This window comes from Macrobrachium nipponense, chromosome 20 (genome assembly GCF_015104395.2).
Source record: "Macrobrachium nipponense isolate FS-2020 chromosome 20, ASM1510439v2, whole genome shotgun sequence".
Lineage (NCBI taxonomy): Eukaryota > Metazoa > Arthropoda > Malacostraca > Decapoda > Palaemonidae > Macrobrachium > Macrobrachium nipponense.
The window spans coordinates 69,754,070-69,766,569 of NC_061089.1; the positions used below are offsets into that span (position 1 = coordinate 69,754,070).

Here is a 12,500-nt window from a genome sequence, read left to right on the forward strand (position 1 = left end):
ATATATGCATAAAGCTACAAATGTCCTATAAATATACAAATACGCTCTACCTCGGAATTAATACGTTTTCAATATAAGTTAACCGAAGGGGTATGTATTTTTGTCAGAATTTTTTTTTTTTTAAGCTGATACTTTAGTCCTTTCGTGGATTCGAACCAGCGCACAGAGAAATCAAACAGCAGTGAGGTTACCGACTTGGCCAACAAGTGAGGTATAAGCTTGATGCGCGTATATGAATCACCGTGATATGATAAAAATTCATTATATATATATATATATATATATATATATATATATATATATATAAGATATATATTATATATATATATATATAATACCGAATATCCTAACCCATTATCTCCCATCTACATTCATAAACCATTTATCCTGTTCTCCCACTCATTCTTTTTTTTTTTTTTTTTTTCAACACCACCTCCAAGTCCGTCTTTTCAGAGGCGGATAAAAATTGCCCCGAGAAAGCCATAAAGATATCTCCAAGATGCATTTATATTCACTGTATATACATTATCTCCTAAAAGGCCTAAAATAAATTCGTAAAGCTTAACACCTCCTGATTGTTATTTACCGTCTCCGGAGATGACTATTTTCAAGAACACAACTTGTTTGTCCAGATTTATTTACTCCTGTAAATATTTTGGCTTTAATAAACTTCCCCACTTTATTCTTTACTTTATTTTGGCGAGAACATATTAACTATTTTTCTTACCGGAGATCTTGTAGTTAGGGGAATTTATTCTCTGGATTTATTCTCTTTCAGCCATTTGGGTTCTTACTTATATTCTGATTGGGAATAAACGAATGTATTCCGTAGGAATTCAAGACTTACAAAGATACGTGTTGATTCAGAAGACTGACATGTGAAACCATGGCGACAAGACACATAAGCTACAAATGTCCTTTAATATCTAATTTTCTCTACCTAAAAATTAACATATTTTCATATACCTTAACTGAAGGGGAATTTTTAGTTGTAATTATATTTCGTCGGCTCCCGGGCGCGAACCTAGGAACCTGATTTCTGGGTGCCTAGGTTCGCGCCCGGGAGCCGACGAAATTATTATCAACTAAAAATTCCCCCTTAATTTAACATATATGGAAATATATTAATTATGAGGTAGAGCGAATTAGATATTAATGCGTATATATGAATCACGGTGATGTGACCAGACTCAAATATATATATTATATATTATATATATATATATATATATATAGTATATATATATGTATATATATATATATAAGTATATATATATATATATATATATATTATATATATATATATATATATATATATATATATATATATATATATATATATATATCTGGCATCCACAACTGCTAAAGATTATTGACGCCCCTACAATGGAATATATAATGCATATTTAAGAAAGGAAAATCCCCATGATAAAAAAAAATAATAAGTAAATAAATAAATAAAAATTAACAATCGTAAAACCTATAAACTTACAAAATTAATAGTAAAAATTAAATTTTATTTAAAATACCAATGGCATTAATAAAATTAAACAGGGCGATTTCAATAAAATCCGTCCCTTAAATCTTGGTAAGGGAAAAACCATCTTCAGTTCCCCTGTAACGTGGAGGAAAGTACCTCTCCCTCTCACAGTCAGTATGTCGTAGTTTAAACATTAAAATATCTAAAAAGAAATAAGTCTTGAATCCTTTACGCTTGAAGGAGTTCTTCATTAATTATTCTCTTGTCAATTATTATCACTATCATCGTCAATTACTATCACTTTCGTCTTCGGAATCGCTAAAGATTGGAAGATCCTGTGTGAGCACGAGATGCGTCATCTAAGACGTGACTTTTGTGCTAATGCTTTCATTCTATTCTCCAGAAGAATATTCTGGGATAATCAGACACATGGACTGTTTAATCTCTTACTCTTCATCAAAACATGAAATGGCAGTTTCTGATGACTTAAACATGTAAACCAAATCTAGTAATCAACTATAAGCACCTATCTTATAAACATTACATTCTACAGTCAATATCTCATAAAAGTTACAGAAAGTCATGAACTTACTCAGAGCAGTAGCAAGTAACGGAGAGATAGAGAGAGAGAGAGAGAGAGAGAGAGAGAGAGAGAGAGAGAGAGAGAGAGACTGCTGGACATCCATCTTTCCGATGGCTATCGAATTATGCGCATACATAGTCGATAAATACAGCCCCTCCTCCTCCTTCTCCTCCTCCCCCCCCCCTCCCCTCCTCCGTGAGAATGGTCGACAGTACAATGGATAAAACGGTGACAAGCCAGCAAGCCAGTCGACGTGTAGACTGAAGACTTTACACACGTAGAGAGAGAGAGAGAGAGAGAGAGAGAGAGAGAGAGAGAGAGAGAGAGAGAGAGATTTGATATATTTAGAGGGTCCATCCAGCTTCCGACGTCCATTTTTAATACAATGAAAATTTGGTCGGTTTTCCTATTTCTCTCTCAATGGAAATTCTAATATCTGTAGGATAAACTTCCGAGCATTTCCACTGAGAGAGAGAGAGAGAGAGAGAGAGAGAGAGGCAACAACTAAACCGTGACCTGACCTTGTCCCTCACTTTTCCTGGTCCTAGGATTGCTAATCCTTTTTGGAGTCTCGTTGCAATGCAATCTTTCTCTCTTCTCTCTCTCTCTCTCTCTCTCTCTCTCTCTCTCTCTCTCTCTCTCTCTCTCTCTCACTTGTCGGCTTGAATAATGTTTGACTATACTTATTCCACAGCATGAGATTGTTTTATCTCTCTCTCTCTCTCTCTCTCTCTCTCACTTGTCTGCTTGAATAATGTTTGACTATAGTTTTTCTACAGCATGAGATTGTACTCTCTCTCTCTCTCTCTCTCTCTCTCTCTCTCTCTCTCATCTCATCTTCACTCTGGGACAGACACTTACCATTCTGGAATAATGTTTCACTAACATTATTCTAATGCATGAGATCGCACCTCTTCCCATCTCTCACTCTCTCTCTCTCTCTTCGGACGCTTACCTCTTTAGAATAATGTGTACCTAACATCATTCTGATGCATGAGGTCGTGCTTCTCTCTCTCTCTCTCTCTCTCTCTCTCTCTCTCTCTGTGTTTGTTTCCTTCGAGTCCTTCATCATGTACGAGTATCAGCCTTGCATATCTTCTAGATATAACAGGTGATTAGGAGCTGACAGCTTCATTCGGACAATAGTGATGCAGGTAAGTCTCTTATTGTTATATCAAAGCTCTCTCTCTCTCGCTCTCTCTCTATCTCTCTCTCTCTCTCAAGCGACCGAGATAGGTTCAAGTACAGTAAATCCAAATCGATTCTTTTCTTTAACTGTTTAATATCGTGTCTATAAAGTAACTTAACTATTCTGGAGAATTAAAAACGAAATTAATAATTAAAAGTTACGCTGAAAGAATGTGGTCAGTATGTAAAACAATGCGAACTGAGTACAAGGCATATTAAAACTTTCACGAGTATGAAAATAAAAAAAATATATATTTCTACTTCAAAGTAACTACTTAGGCTTTCATTATTTAAGCATAATAACGCCCTTCACGTTAATGCATTTACTTCAGTTCCACACCCACATACATGTGAGGTCTCAATACAGGTAATCTTCAAAACTCTGCAACTATCAAACGTTAATGTAACTTGCAACAAGCTTCAGCGGTTTAGTGCCAGCGATAATGGGTTGAAATGAGGTTGGAAAGTTAATAAAAAAAGTATGTTATCTACCGGTTTAGAAGCTTTGTGTCTTACTGATTAAAGAGTATAAATATAAATAAAGTTACACTTCTGTGTTGTGCTTATACTCGAAAATAGTGAGGAACCAGATGGAAGACTATTGACGAAGCTTCCTATTAGAATATTCTCTCGAGAGCTAACGGTATGTCCTTAACTTCCACCTTATGGAAGGAGCGGTTCTGTACCCCGAAAAATTCATGACAAATACCGAAGTAAATCTCGTTCATAAAGCAGTATGAGACGAAGGGAGGTAGAGGGCACCTACACGCACACACAGACAAGGAGGGAGTGACCTGCCTGGACCTCCCTGACGGGGCTTGGATGCACCAAGGGAGGTTAACAAGATAGTTCCTTAGTTCGACATAGTCACCCGGACGTCCGACACGGTTTAGACAAGTGCCCCCTGTTATGGGACACTATAAAGAAAATGCGGGGCGGTATGTGGTTTTTGCTCGCTAACAACAACGATCGCTCCCATGTCTTTACACCCATCAATTTCTTTTTTTTTTTTTTTTTTTTTTTGCTTTCTCATTTCTTCCTATCTATCTCAATATCTGTTCTCTCGTTCACTCAAGGTCAGGAACTCGGAAACCCGACTTAGAATTAGAATTTTATTCTAATTCCGTCCGATCTCGGCCGAATCGAACCCGTTTCCAGGTGTGGGGGAGAGGGGAAGGGGGGGGGGGGGGGGGGAGTTGGGGGGGAGGGGGGGGGGAAGGGGTTTTGGCAGATGAACTGGGGCTTCGAGATCTGATAATTTGCCTGAGTGACTCCGATTAATTGGGTCGTTTTTTTCGAATTTATCTTTCTCGCCCAATAATTCGAAAGCTGCCGACGAGATAAAAGAAAGACGACGGGATTTATTCGCGTTCGGAGGCCATTAGACATCGGCAGGTAGCAGGCAGTCAGTGACTTCTCTCTCTCTCTCCTCTCTCTCTCTCTCTCTCTACTCTCTCTCTCCAGAGAATGACCTGACAAAAGAGATTTTGGATTACGTCTGTTACTGAAATCACACGCAAATATATATATATATATATATACAAAATATATATATATAATATATATATATATATATATATATATATATATATATATATATGTATACTGAAAAATTTTCAATTTCACCGTCCACATTACAAATGTTCCGAAAGAAAACTTTACAGGTATTCTTAAACAATAAATTTTCTTGCAAAAAAAAAAAATATTAATCTTCGAACCACATTTTTCTTAAGACATATTCACAAAAACCTCCGATTTGCCATACGAATTCGCATAGGCGCCAAAATTAAAACTTCTATTCTCGTAGAACATCAAATCTCCTTTGTCGCTATTCAGTAAAAAGGGAATTTCATATGACGAGGTTCTCTTCTATAAAAACCTTCTCTCTCTCCTCTCTCTCTCTCTCTCTCTCTCTCTCTTATGCTCTTATGACAAGGTTCTCTTCTATAAAAAAACCTTCAGTATTTCTCTCTCTCTCTCTCTCTCTCTCTCTCTCTCTCTCTCTCTCTCTCTCTCCTAACAGATGAGTACCAAATAGACCTATTAAATGATTCTCTCTCTCTCTCTCTCTCTCTCTCTCTCTCTCTCTCTCTCTCTCTCTCTCTCTCCTAACAGATGAGTACCACATAGACCTATTAAATGATTATCTCTCTCTCTGTTTTTTTCCAAACTCTTACTTTCCTCTCTCTCTCTCTCTCTCTCTCTCTCTCTCTCTCTCTCTCTCTCTCTACCTTATCCCAGCTAAATTCCTGCACGCCTTGCAAGGGCTGGCATCCTGCCAGGTATTAGTACTGCATTGATAAGGCACGGCTATCAAATGAGCATATCCTGGTTTCACGCCTCGAAGTTCCAAGGATTTCCCACTGAATAAGACCAGCGAATATTCCCGACAAAAGTACCGACTGCTCCTTGAGAGACTAAATAAAAAGCTTCATTCTTTCGTTCTTAGAAAGAATAGAATATAGAATTTAGGCAAAAGCCCAAGCGCTGGGGCTTCTGAGGTCATTCGGCGATGAAGCGGAAATTGACAGCGTAAGTTAGAATATCTCAAAGAAGCTGTTAGAAGAGGATGGAAGATAAGTTGGAAGAAAGAGAATATGAATGAAGGTAAAGTAAAAGGAATGAGAGGGGTTGCAGCTACGGGCTGAAGGGACGCTGCAAAGAACCTTAAGTAATGCCTACAGTGCACCGTATACGGTGCATTGATGGCACTAGCCTCCTACGGGAAATTTGCCTACTTCTGACCAAAAATTAGCCGACTGACTACCTATTCCAGATAAAAGTACTGGCTGCTCCTTTGTATTATAATGATTTAAAAGCTTTATTCCTTTGTTTTTGGAAGGGGTAGCGACCCAAACAGTTGGTTATCTGCCTATTCATGATAAAAGTACTGCTCCTTTGCAGAATAAATGTCTTTAGCTTTTAGATAAAGTGGCTAGTGAAGGGTTGCCAATAAGCGCCCATCCGTTTTTCCAACTGATTTTGCCCACCACAGCCGGATAACTACCACTTACATCCTTAACGTTTTCGTTCAACAGGGGCGTAATAGAATTAACGAAACCTGTTTGGCGAAAAGTCAGTGTCTTAACATCCTAGTGCAATTCGCACGAAATCGTACGATGACTTCCCGTAGACTTTTCCGCATGTCCTCTACTCTCAGTATTTAGAAAATATGTTCTTGTCAAGAACTTTCTTTTCAATGCGCTTGTTATTACTCAACTAATCCTGCGCTTTTTCATTTTACGCTGCAGCACAAAGTCATTCACAAGCGAGGAAAATATTTACTGTGACGCATAATTTCTCGTGAGGAAAAAGATTAGTTCCGAATTTCTCCAAGTAGTATAACCATTTAATACCCTAAGCAAGGTCATCATACCCGCATGAAATAAAATTCAAACTAAAGGAAACCATTTCGCTACAGTGACGTCACCACGCCCACTATAGAGCCAGTGGGAAAGTCAATTTTATTTTCGTTAAATATCTCTTAAATGAAAACACTACACTACGAAGGAGAGTAAATCTTGAAGGTATTTATCTTGCAAGTCCCTGGGAGGAAGGGTACTATCTAATGAAAGATAAGTGAGAAATATTATCTTCCTTTTAGAGAAAAGCGAATGACGAGGCAGATCTCCACTCGCGTTATCTTCGAAATGCAAGCGGAGACAGAGAGGCGGAAAAAAAGAAATGGCATCTTTTATATAAAGTTGAGAATCGTCGATGTTATCTCTCTTCCTTCTTATCACAAAGGTCCTTCCCTTTATCTAAAATCTCCTACGGCCAGAAGGGCCTTCGTCGTAGGATCTCCTCCTCGTCGTCGCCGTCGTCTTTGCCAGGAGCTCCTTTAGAGCCCTCGAGGAGGAACGAGTATCCTACAGGATTCTGGGTTTCTGAGAAATTCAATTCTTTGCCTTTTCCAAATATCTCCTTAGGCCAGAAGCTCCTTCGTCGTAGGATCTCCTCCTCCTCCTCCCCTTAGTCGTCGCCAAGAGCCCTCGAGGACGACCGAGTATCCTACGCGATCCTTAGTACCTCATCACCCGTTGCGATTCCCGTTAAGGGAGGGTACGTTAACGGGACGTACCCGGACCAGATAATCATACCTAAGGAGTAACTGAAACATAATAGGGAGGAAAAATAGGCGACCATTAAATTTAGAACCAAACGGAACGCCTCACTAGGAGCATCTCTGCAGCAGGTGACTTCATACTAACGCAAGTGTAGTGAAAGTATAAGGAGGAGGAGGAGGAAAAAGAGGAGGAGGAGAAGGAGGAGGATGAGGCAATGACGATGTATCGATAGCCAAAGCACTTTCATTAGCTGCAATTGATAACTGTAATTTCAAACAAGGACAGTAGTAGTGGCGCCCTCTCCGATCTGATCACAAAAAAAGGTAAACAAAAACAAAAAACCGAAAACAAAAGCACACATACTAGCTCCATTTGATCAACAATGATAGTAATTACAACAACAACCGTAGCCCTCAGGAACAAAAGCACTCATTCAATCGTAAAGTTTCGCTTTCATTTCAATCCGACGAAATTTTAAAAGTGCAAACGAACCATTTTGAGAAGCGAACGATTATATTTTCGGGGCAGCAAAATAATACCCCCAGTGGTCTTAATTAGACCCAACCAAGAAGCATTTCTTCAGGGGTTCTCGTTGATGCTATCGCTCAGGGTGAAAGGGAAGGGAGGCAAAACTTCGTTTGCAAAAAAAAAAAAAAAAAAAAAAAAAAAAAAACTCCTCTCTGTGTTTTTCCTTATACTTTTTATGTAACTGTTTACCTTTCTTTCGTTCTTACATTTCCCCCGCCTCTCTCTCTCTCTCTCTCTCTCTCTCTCTCTCTCTCTCTCTCTCTCTCTCTCTCTCTCTCTCTCCCTGCCTCAATTTTCCTTCTAATATTTTACTGTTATTTCTCTTTCTATTCCATTTTTGTTTCCTAGTTTTTTCTATCATTATGTATCTATCGATCCCTGCACAAATAATCACTCTCGCTCCTCTATTCTCCTACTTATTTCTCTCTCTCTCTCGCTCTCCTCTCTCTCTCTCCAATTTTACTTTTTACAACTTTTCTATAATTCTTTTAACCCTTCTATCGTTCTCCTACAGCCTCTCTCTCTCTTCCTCTCTCTGATTATCTCCTCTCTCTCTCTCTCTCTCTGTTTCTTTCTTTCCACTTTTTCTATAATTCTTTTAACCTTTCTATCATTCTCTACATACTCCCCCCACTCTCTCTCTCTCTCTCTGTGCCTATGCTTTCGTCCTCATCTTCTCTCTAAGACTCCACTGTCGACATTCTCCAGCGTGCCTCCTCCTCGTTTGTGTCTTTTTCCTTTTATTAACCCTTCACCTGCATTTGTTCTCGCCTGCTACCTGCCTTTCGACGGAGCACTCCTCAGGAGTCTTCCCTACAACACTGCATTGGCTTACTAATAAGTCTTCTTATCTTTAAAATACATATTTCCTTTTTTGGGATTATTTCGTTTTCAAAATACAATGATTTTAATTGCACTATTTAGTTGATGTGCCTTAAGTCACACACACACACACACACACACACACACACACACACACACACATATATTATTATATATATATATATATATATATATATATATATATATATGAAGAGTTCTTTCTCCTATACAATTCCGTGTATGTGTGTGTTATACCATGTTGCGTTGCATCACATATAACCGCCGTAAGAGTTAAGATATAGCATTTTGTGTGTGTAAAAGAGAGAGAGAGAGAGAGAGAGAGAGAGAGAGAGAGAGAGAGAGAGAGAGAGAGAGAGAATATTCTAGGCACATACATCGACTAGATGTCAGCACAAAATGCGAGATATGGGAACATGAAGGTTTCATACTATGGTTGTAGTTAACTCTTCAAAGAATTGAGTTTCCGAGTAGAAATACAGGCACAAGGGTCGATTGTAAACTTGTAAAAGACTGTAAAAGATTGCTACTAATTCTACTACTAAATTATCTACAACTACATCAACTACTTATAATATACGGTTTAATAGACACTCCAAACAGAAATTGGACATTGTAGATGATACCAACCGACTTGGATTTACTTACAAGAAAAGGACTGCAGCAACATTTGCATTAGCTGCTACTAGTAGTAGAGCAACTACTGCTATTACTATTACTACTATGTCCTCATCTACTGAAAATGATTATTAGCAAGAAAAAATTCCAATTCTAACTGCAATCTAGACTCAAAACCCCAAAACCCAAGAAAGAAGCAGAAAAAAACTAATATCTCTTCTACTAATGCGACAAGCTACTAGCAGCCATTGCTGCTAGTGCCACTGCTACAAACAGTACTACTCCCCCTACATCTACTCCTACTACAACTAACGTGGGCAGCAAAACGGCCTTTGGGCAGCGTTTAAAGGTTGGCTGGGTATTGTGACTCATTCCCTTGCTGACCTTCTGGGTCGGTGTGTTAAGAATCGTGTCGCCGGCCTCTGTAAAGCAACTACTTTGCCTCAACCGAAGTGATGTTCTTTTTTTTTATTCTGAGAGAGAGAGAGAGAGAGAGAGAGAGAGAGAGAGAGAGAGAGAGAGAGGCTGACCCTCTCAGGGAAAAAATGATAAACCTAATTGCGGCAGAAGGAATTATAAGTGGACGAGGGGAGGGGGCGCTCGAGTATCTAAACAAAGATGGATAAATGCAGTGAATATGACCTCTCTCTCTCTCTCTCTCTCTCTCTCTCTCTCTCTCTCTCTCTCTCTCTCTCTCTCTCTCTCTTTATAGAAGTCTTCATACAATTTTCTGTATCTCTCTCGTTTGTGCAACCCTTCAATGCATTAAATAATTGAGTAAATGAGCAAAAAATAATCAATGAAAATATGACATAATCAGCAAAATACTGCTTTGTATTGCAAAGCAATAATTATCAGCATGACCAAGGAATTCTGGTAAGAAATCTTATAACTGAAGTATACATTTCTTAAATCTGACGAATGTCAGAAAATAACGAACTCTGGAAGAATTTAGGGATATAAATGTACCTGCACAAAACGCAAAGACAATTTGATAAGCAATATAAACAGTTCAATCTTTATTTTCTCCCAACCGCTAGTCAGTTTTAACGTGAAGCACAGAAAAATTTGCAATGACTTGCAATGCAAGATGAAACAATAGCACTCGATCGTTCCAAGAGGAGGGTTCGAGTGTTTTCACGGTCTCTCTTAAGAGAGAGAGAGAGAGAGAAGAGAGAGAGAGAGAGAGAGAGAGAGAGAGAGAGAGAGTTTGGAAAATAGATAGTGTTGGAGGTCCACAAACGCACGATGATATTATTTACCTTGAATAAGGAGAAGAAAGCATAAACACAAAACTTTATATATGTAAATATATGTATATATAATAAATTTGCACAATTAGCTATAAAATGAACTCTACTCAAAGTAACTAAGCCGAAAACTCAAATATTAAGGTTTCGTTTATTACCTTCAATTTTATTGAATTTGAAGTAAGTGGAATATACGCACTCACTTCAGTGACACGATTTGACAAAAGTATAAGCTAAGTAAATAAAATAATTGGCCTTTATTGCCTGGTTCTTACGCATTCTAATAATATAATATAGTTAGAGAATAGTCAAGTTATAAAGTATATCTACTGCACCGCCAAGGAATCCAAACGATGGAATTCTACGAATAACGCTAAAAACGCTTCATATCTAACAAGTAAAACAGCGGTTTTCATTTATATGCGTTGGTCTTAGCTACAGCACTGATGAATTCCTGCTTGGAGTAACAAGGTACCCTGAGGAGCATCTTAATTCTGGGGATATTCTCCTTAGTATGCTATAGAAATTCCGTGCTGCGTAAATAGGTTTTCATTCATTAAGGCCGGATTCCCAGTCACTAGGCAAGACATGAGACGAATTTTAACGTTGGCATAAGTGAAAGAAGATAAATGAAACGAGGCGCACAAAACCCGTAGAATTTTATGACAGCAATTTCACTGATAAGCTCTGTTGGTCATTTCACTGTCGAAAAGTAATGTTGGTCGTGCTACCGGCGAAGTTACGTACCTAGAGCGGTGACCAGCGAGCAAGACATGCCAGTCTGCATAGCACACAAAACCCCGGGAATACCACAGGGCAGGGAGAGGGGTTAGCAACCTCATTCCTAAGTATTGGTTGAAAGCCGAATAGGTAACACATTCCCGTTACCTTCCCAGGGAAAATATAAATCACGAATTCTGATGGGCTGATAGATGTTCTCTCTCTCTCTCTCTCTCTCTCTCTCTCTCTCTCTCTCTCTCTCTCTCTCTAATTTTACATTGCTCAGATGAAACGCAAAAGGCACATTGTTGAAATTCGTTATTGTGAAAAGCAAGCATTCAACTACATACATGTAAGCCCATATTCTAACTATGCTCGTATGTTAACATACACAGACAACGGATACATAATAGGAGGAATGCATATAAAAAAAGGGTCCTCTTATCTTTGAATATACTGAAGACTCTATTCATCCTTGCAAAGGTTAACTAAAAACCCAAAGGTTCAATCATGACAGCAAGGGCGGACCCAAGAGTTGATTATCGACAACAATTCCCCCCTTCATTAAAGAATGGGAGTGAATGGGTGGGGTTTGTGGGGTGGGTGTGGTGGTGAGGATAAAGAGACCTTTCCCAAGTGTGCCCATTGTCCACCAAAAGCAGCCATCTCGTATTCTCTCCCTCTCTCTCTCTCTCTCTCTACCTGAAGGTCGAAGACCCTATTAACTTTCTGCTGGTCAATTAGCCCCACACAGAAGTCCTTAAAACTAATGTTTATACCTTTTAATTATGGAATGGAGGGACGTAATTGATTCCGCTACTTCATTAAGACTTGATAGAAGCGTTTGTTACGACTGTTTGCGGAGAGAGAGAGAGAGAGAGAGAGAGAGAGAGAGAGAGAGAGAGAGAGAGAGAGAGAGAATTCTTTTTTTCAAGGGTTCATACATTACCTTTCGTTGATGCAAATCAAAATTCTATAATCAGCTCTCTGGAATGAACTCGGGGTGGATAAAATCAATTAAAAAATCTGAGAGAGAGAGAGAGAGAGAGAGAGAGAGAGAGAGAGAGAGAGAGAGAGAGAGAGATTCCTGAGTTGAAATGAATGACAGAGATGAAATTCTTGTAAAACAACTCATAAATGCGAATGGAAAAACTCGTAATTTTTTAGATGAATCTACATATTCTTAACATCACATTATAAGCTCACAACCTCTTATAAAATAAAAC

General features: G+C 38.6%; 1 protein-coding gene across 1 annotated transcript in view; it reads right to left on the reverse strand.

Moving 5' to 3' along the window:
* Nucleotides 1-12,500, reverse strand: part of LOC135194967 (venom allergen 5.01-like) — a 134,384-nt gene that overhangs the window by 33,116 nt on the left and 88,768 nt on the right.